Source organism: Mus caroli, unplaced genomic scaffold (assembly GCF_978045245.1).
Source record: "Mus caroli unplaced genomic scaffold, Mus_caroli_1 scaffold_2, whole genome shotgun sequence".
Lineage (NCBI taxonomy): Eukaryota > Metazoa > Chordata > Mammalia > Rodentia > Muridae > Mus > Mus caroli.
Window position 1 is genome coordinate 49571361 of NW_028227257.1, and position 7183 is coordinate 49578543.

A 7183-nucleotide genomic window follows, 5' to 3' on the forward strand; every position below is an offset into this window, starting at 1 on the left:
AGTGCCATCAGCTGGGACTAAGTATTCAAGCACTTGAGCCAGTGGAGGGGCATTTCCATTTAAATCACAGAGCGCACAGGACTTGAATTTTGCAAGGTGAAAAGAATTCTGAGGATGGATAGTGGAGACAGTTGAGCATATTGCTACCCCCCTGACCTGGAATCTTAGAAACAGCTATGGGGAGCTCTGCATGCTTAAAGACACCTACAATCTCAGTTATCCAGGGGATTGAGGCAGGACTGAAAGTTCAAAGCTGGCAGCTTAGGGAGACCCTGCCTCGAAAATAAAAGAGACACTCATGAAAACGTTCAGTGTCACAGCACCTGCCTAGCATCAACAAGGCACTGTATTAAACCCCACTATTGCCAGAAAGAAAAATCAAGTGTTATGAATACAGGTGCCTGGTGCCTGCAGAGGCCAGAGTTCACAGATTACCTGAAGTTGGAGTTATAGCATCTATCTCTGAGCTACCCAACATGGATGCTGTGAAACTGTATCTTCTGGAAATGCAGGATGCGCTCTTTTTTTTTTTTTTTTTAAAGATTTATTTATTTATTATATGTAAGTACACTGTAGCTGTCTTCAGACACTCCAGAAGAGGGCGCCAGATCTCATTACAGGTGGTTGTGAGCCACCATGTGGTTGCTGGGATTTGAACTCTGGACCTTCGGAAGAGCAGTCGGGTGCTCTTACCCACCGAGCCATCTCACCAGCCCAGCAGGATGCGCTCTTAACTAGCCACTGAGCCCTTCTGGCGCTCATCCTATCATCCTTCCTTCTTTCCTCTTTTTAGATTTGTTTTATGTGTATGAATATGGTGATTTCAACAAGAATGACCCCTACAGGTGCCTGTATTTGAATGCTTGAGCTTTAGTTGGTAGAACTATTCAGAAAGGGCTAGGGGGTAGGGGGTGGCTTTGTTGGAAGAGATGGGTCACAGGGAGGAAGTTTTGAGGTTTCAAGACTCTAGTTATTCCCTGTCATCTCTCTCTGTCTCTGTCTCTGTCTCTCTCTCTCCCTTCCTCCAATTTGTGGATCAAGATATGAGCTCTCAGCTGATCCTGCCTCCATGCCTTTCCTCTGTCATCGTGGACTTTAACTCTCTGAAACTGTAATCCCCAAATTAAACTCTTTCTTCTACAGGTTGCCTTGGCCATGGTGTTTTATCACAGCAATAGAAAAGCAAACAAGGCAATGGATGTTTTGCCTGCATGTATGTATGCACCAGTAGTGTGCATGCATGGTATCCATAGGTCAGAAGAAGGTATGGAGATGAAGTCATCAATGGTTGTGAGCCACTATGTAGATGATGGGAACCAAACCCCACATTCTCTGCAAGAACAACAAGTGCTTTTAACTTGGGAGCCATTTCTGTAGCCCTGCTTTCTTTCTGACAGGAGTATGTTGTTTGCCCAGAGTGGCCTTTAATCCCTGATCCTCCTGCCTCCACATCCCAAGGGCTGAGATTATAGGCTTCCCCACCACATCTGGCCTTGTATGATTCCTTCTATCTGAAATGTTCAGTAGACACGGAAAACAAATTACTGTGTAGTGATGGGTACAATTGGGAAGGAGTCTTAGAACAAAAGAAAAAAAAGTAAGGCTTTGCATTTGTTTTAGTAGCTATATGTTTTGCCTTTCCTAGTTCTAAAACTGAATGTGTTCATAGTGACATATACCTCTACAACTTTACTGAAAACCTCGAAACTGTACTATTTAAATGAATGAATTACGCAGTTGTGAATTTTATCTCAAAGCTGTTACAAAGAGTCTACACTGGCAGATTACAGTGCATAAAATAGAGTTGGTACGACAAAGTACAGACGAAATGCTGAGGGGGTGAGCTGCAGAGGGGTGGGGTTCCTGCACACGATCAAAGCTGGACAGACGAAGGTGCATTGTGGAGTGTTATTGCAGTCCCCATGGCAACCACAAAGGACACAGTAAAGGTAGCGATGGGAACATAAATAATACAAAAGAAAGTATTTTAACACAGGAGGAGTTAGAGAAAGCGGACGGCAAGGTGGTATGTGCAAATTCACATCAGCTTAAATGAGTGTATTTATCCTCTAATTACACAGCAGAGACTGACACGGTGAATTAAAACACACACTGGAGAGATGGCTCAGTAGTGAAGACCACTGGCTGTTCTTCTAAAGGTCCTGGGTTTGGTTCTCGGCATCCATATGGCAGCTCACAAGTGTCTGTAACTTCAAGGGAATCCACATTCCTCTCCTGGCCTTCGTGGGCATACACATGGTGCAGACATACATACCCTTACATACAAACACTTTTAAAAACACACTGTGGGAATGATTTTTCTGAGAAATGCTGTTTAAAGTTTGCAAATAGAGTTTTCACTGAACCTGTAACCAGGCTAATGATGTGGTTTGAGTCACTTAGAGCCCTGTGCTCCTTCTGTTGACAGACGGGGTACTCAGCCTGTTGAGAATTACCTGACCTTTATGAAAAAACAATGTAATCAATCTTATTATATGTTGGACTTCCAATGTAATTAACTCCTACAAGCCCCACTACATGTGTGCCTTTGATTTTACTATACTCCCTATTTCTTCGTGACCATTCATGCCCCTGACTCAGAACAATGCAGACTTACTTAAGATGTGGTGACCAGACCCAAGAACATTTGCTGGAGGCCGTGAGGCACTGAAAGCAACTCCTCCCACCAGTGTGGGAAACAGCAAGTGGGTACAGATTGATAACATCTGATTGGGGGTTTCTGCTCACTCAGAGCCAACAAGTTTGGACAGACAATCTCTCCCTTTAGGAGACTCCTGTAAATGCTCTTCATTCTGTTTTCTTTTGTGGGAGGCTGGGTAGTTTGCTTTTTGAGACAGAGTCTTACTACAGAGCCCTGGCTGGAGCACTTTGTAGATCAGGCTGGCCTTACACTCACAGACATCCTCCAGCCTCTGCATCTAGTGCTGGGATTAAAGGCATCCACCATCACACCCACCTTCATTTCTTTTTGGTGTCATATTTGCCATGCTGTTCAATAAATAGAGAGAAGGGGGCTGGTGAGATGGCTCAGTGGGTAAGAGCACCCGACTGCTCTTCCGAAGGTCCAGAGTTCAAATCCCAGCAACCACATGGTGGCTCACAACCATCCGTAACGAGATCTGGTGCCCTCTTCTGGAGTGTCTGAAGACAGCTACAGTGTACTTACATATAATAAATAAATCTTTAAAAATAAATAAATAAATAAATAAATAAATAAATAAATAAATAAATAGAGAGAAGGACTTTGTTTTGAGAGAGAGACAGAGAGAGAGAGAGAGAGAGAGAGAGAGAACAGAGCAGAATTCTTCAGAAAAAAAAAATCAGGCCCCTTGAGTAATGAAATCAAGACTCAGTGTCTTTTTCTTTTCATTCATGTGGCACTGCCTCAGCAGACGGCTCAAGTGTGGCTGTTTAGAGTCACACACACACACACATACACACACACACACACACATACACACACACACACACACACACACACACACACACACACAGGTTGAAGGTCTGAATGAAATGCTATCCATCCCAAGAGTAGCCAGAAGAGTTAGCATGGACGCATTTCTCCCTGTCCTAGAGTGCTTGCGCATTAAGCCAAAGACTATATAACCTGCTGAGACTGGCTTTTTCACTTAGAACATGCATTTGGGTTACATCAATGTGACTATGGGGTTTGTTGTCCTTGTTACGTCTGACTATATACATACAACATCTTTCTCAGCCATAAGAAGGAATGAAATTCTAAGCTATTTCAAAGATGGACTTCAAAACCATCAAGCTAAGTGAAACAAGGCAGGTACATAGATGTGCTTGGCTCTTCTTGTAGGATGCACCTAGAACAAGTAAGTGCAGACACAGAGAGCAAAGGTTTTCTGGTCTGGAGATAGTAAGCATTCGGAGTGCTGCATTTGTTTCCATAATGAAACAGATATGGTGGTAGCTATACAACATCGTAAGTGAACCAAAAATTGTACACCTAAGCACCGATTATTAATAGATTTTATTTTACCATGCTATAAGCCCCCTTTAAAAACTCCACACACAGAAATAAATGTCAAGTGTGAATCCTCTGCTGTTGATTTTCAAAGATTTTTTTTGGCTAATCTCTCTCTCTCTCTCTCTCTCTCTCTCTCTCTCTCTCTCTCTCTCTCCCCAACATACAATTTAGATCGAATTTATCTGTCTGAAAATAACCTTGCTAGGATTTGGATGGGAATCATGTTAAGCCATTGGGTGGCTTGACATCTTAGCTATACTGTGCCTTCTGACTCGTGAACACTGGGTTTCTCCATTTCTCAGGTTTTCAACCTGTCTTGTTAGCATTGTGTAGGTTTCAGCTACAGATCTGGGATGTGTCTCCTTAGATCTGTGTCAAAGTCCCTTCTTTTGTAGCATGCACAGACATTGGAGTTTTACTCAGTAGTGAAAGAGAACCTGTTGTTGTTTGCAGGGAAATAGATGGAAGCAGAAATGATAGTACCGAGGAAAAGAAGGCAGCTGGGGAAAAATGCAGCACATGGTTATATGTGGAGTAGGAGAGCAGAAGGCAGAGGATGGACTCTGAGAAGAGACAGACAGATGGTCTGAACACTGGGAACACAAGGGATCAAGGAAGAACAGAACAGTGGTAGGAGAAGAAATATACAAATCATATAGGTTGTTCACGGATGTGGGATCCAGATACAACTATATACGTAAAACAATATAAACATATACCTTTTTCTCAATGAAGTGAACTCGAAGAGGAACTGTCAGTAGGGAGGAAGGGGAGAGGGAAGGAGTAGTCAGCAGGAGCAGGGTAATGAGGGGGGAATATGATGGCGATACAGTGATGTACCTATACAGAAGTGTCATAAGGAAATTTAGTATTTTGTACACAAACTAAAATGTAGGATAAATAGGTTTCCTGAGATTCATGATTTTAAAAATTATCTCCTGCAACAGGGCACAGCAGGTGGCAGATTAGAACACCACACATGTGATTGTTCTTCTTTAAATTGTTTAATTAAATTTGTACAATTTCATAGTTTTCAGCTACAGATCTTGAACACATTTTATAAGGTTTATATCTTTCTTCTCTCTTTGCATCCCTTTTCTGTGATACTATTGTAGGAAACATTAAATATTAGTAAATAATACAGTACCAAATACTGTAAAACTTGGATTTTCAAGAAAGAATTTAAATCGTTTTATTTGCCTTATCTTGTGAAACTTCGTGCGAATGTTTTAGACAACCATTCCCCCCAAAAAACCTTTGTTTACATAAAAGCCCTGCTGCATTCTCAAAAGTTAAGTGACCTGAGAACCAGCCCCTTTCACTGTCTTTGTTTCCTTTGCACCAATGCTTTTAAAACTAGCAGATCACAAAAGACTGTGATCTTAGCCAATGAGGGGAAAGACGCAGTCATCACTTGGAGGCTGGAAGCCAAGTGCACTCCTTGCTTTTGGCGCTTGCTTGTCTGGTGGTCTCTTTTTGTGACTCTAAACTTGTTTGTTTTGTTTATCGAGACAGTTTCTCTGTGTAGCCTTGGCTGGCCTGGAACTCAGATTTGCCTGCATCTACCTCCCAAGTGCTGGGATTAAAGGCGTGCGCCACCACTGCCTGGTCCCAAACTTACCTCTAACACTATGACAGACTCTACTTCTTCAGAATGTGACTAAATATGAAGATTAAGCCATGAGAATAAAGACTAAAGGAGGTCATTTTGGCCCTGGCCTAATGTGACCGGTGTCCTTATAAGGAGAAAGAGAGAGAGGGCTGGGGTCATAGTGTAGTGGTAAAGCATTTGTTTAACACACACAAGGTCCAGTCCCAGTCCTGAGAGAGAGGAAGAGAGAGAGAGAGATGAAAACACACACACATACACACCATACCTCTCTTTTTAAAGACACTGGGGGAAGGCAGAAGCTCTGAGGAAGGTCTTAGGAGAGACCAAATGTCCTGTTACTTTTATCATTGCTGTTACTATTAATACTGTGATGGACAGAGAGAAGAGGTCACTGGATTCCCTGGAACTAGAGTTACAGGTGGTTGTGAACTGCCATGTGGGTGCTGGGGACTGAATGAGGGTCTTCTTGGAGAGTAGCTGGTGCTGTAAATCACTGGATCGTGTCTTCAGTTCCCCCAAAGCTTTTTAAAGAAAGATTTCCTTACAGATTATTACGTTATATAAAAGTGGCTATCATTTTCTTCCTTCTACTATTAAGCATATTTTTATTTATTTATTTATTTGTTTGTTTGTTTATTTATTTGCTATGCCAATACCAAGTAGGGGTTAAGGGATAATTGAAAACTTCTCTACTCTGGTGAGGGGATGGATAAATTTCACAGCTCACGCCAGCCAGGAGAGTGATGAGCAAGCAGAGCTTGTCTTGACTTTAAGGTTACAAGGCTTCAGTTTCTTGTTAGTTGTTAGATTTTGTTGGTTTTATTTTGTTTTGAGACAGGGTTTCTCTGTGTAGCCCTGACTGTTCAGAGAACTCACCCTGTAGACCAGGCTGGCCTCAAACTCACAGAGATCCAACTGCCTCTCCTTCCAGAGTGCCACCACATGACTAGTTTGCTGGAAATTTTCATATTCAGTATTAGTTTAGACAAGTGCTTTTCCTGCTTTTGTTGAAATGATCACCTAGTTTGCTTGTTATTAAGGTGAATTCCACGTTAGAATTTTGTTCTGATTAGAAAAGGTCTGAAGTAATTTCACTCAGACAGAATGGACAAAACTATGAGCGTAGGGCTTTACCTCATGCTACGCTAACTCTTCTGGCTTCTGTGCCACGCAGCTGGAAGGCCTCTGGCCCACATCACCATCATGCAGAACGCTACCACCCTCTGATTCCTGATAACATGCTGTGTGGGCAGAGGAAGCACAGTGTGGTGAGCGTTGCGAAGCTCGGTAAGGCATGAACTCTCAATGGCAAGAGGTAAACTCTGAATATGCAAGGTCTTATATTTTGCTGAAATTTCAAAGGGAAAGGGCCAGCTAGGCTATCTACTGGAATATGGGGACTAATCACTATGCTGTGTTTCTTTTCACAAGGAAAGAAGCAAAGGACTTAGATACAGAAACAGCCGTCTCCTCACCGAGGAACATGCTCAGTCTTCAGAATTCTTGACTTTGTTCAATAAACTTAAGATGATGGATATTCAGAAAAAAAGCAGAAT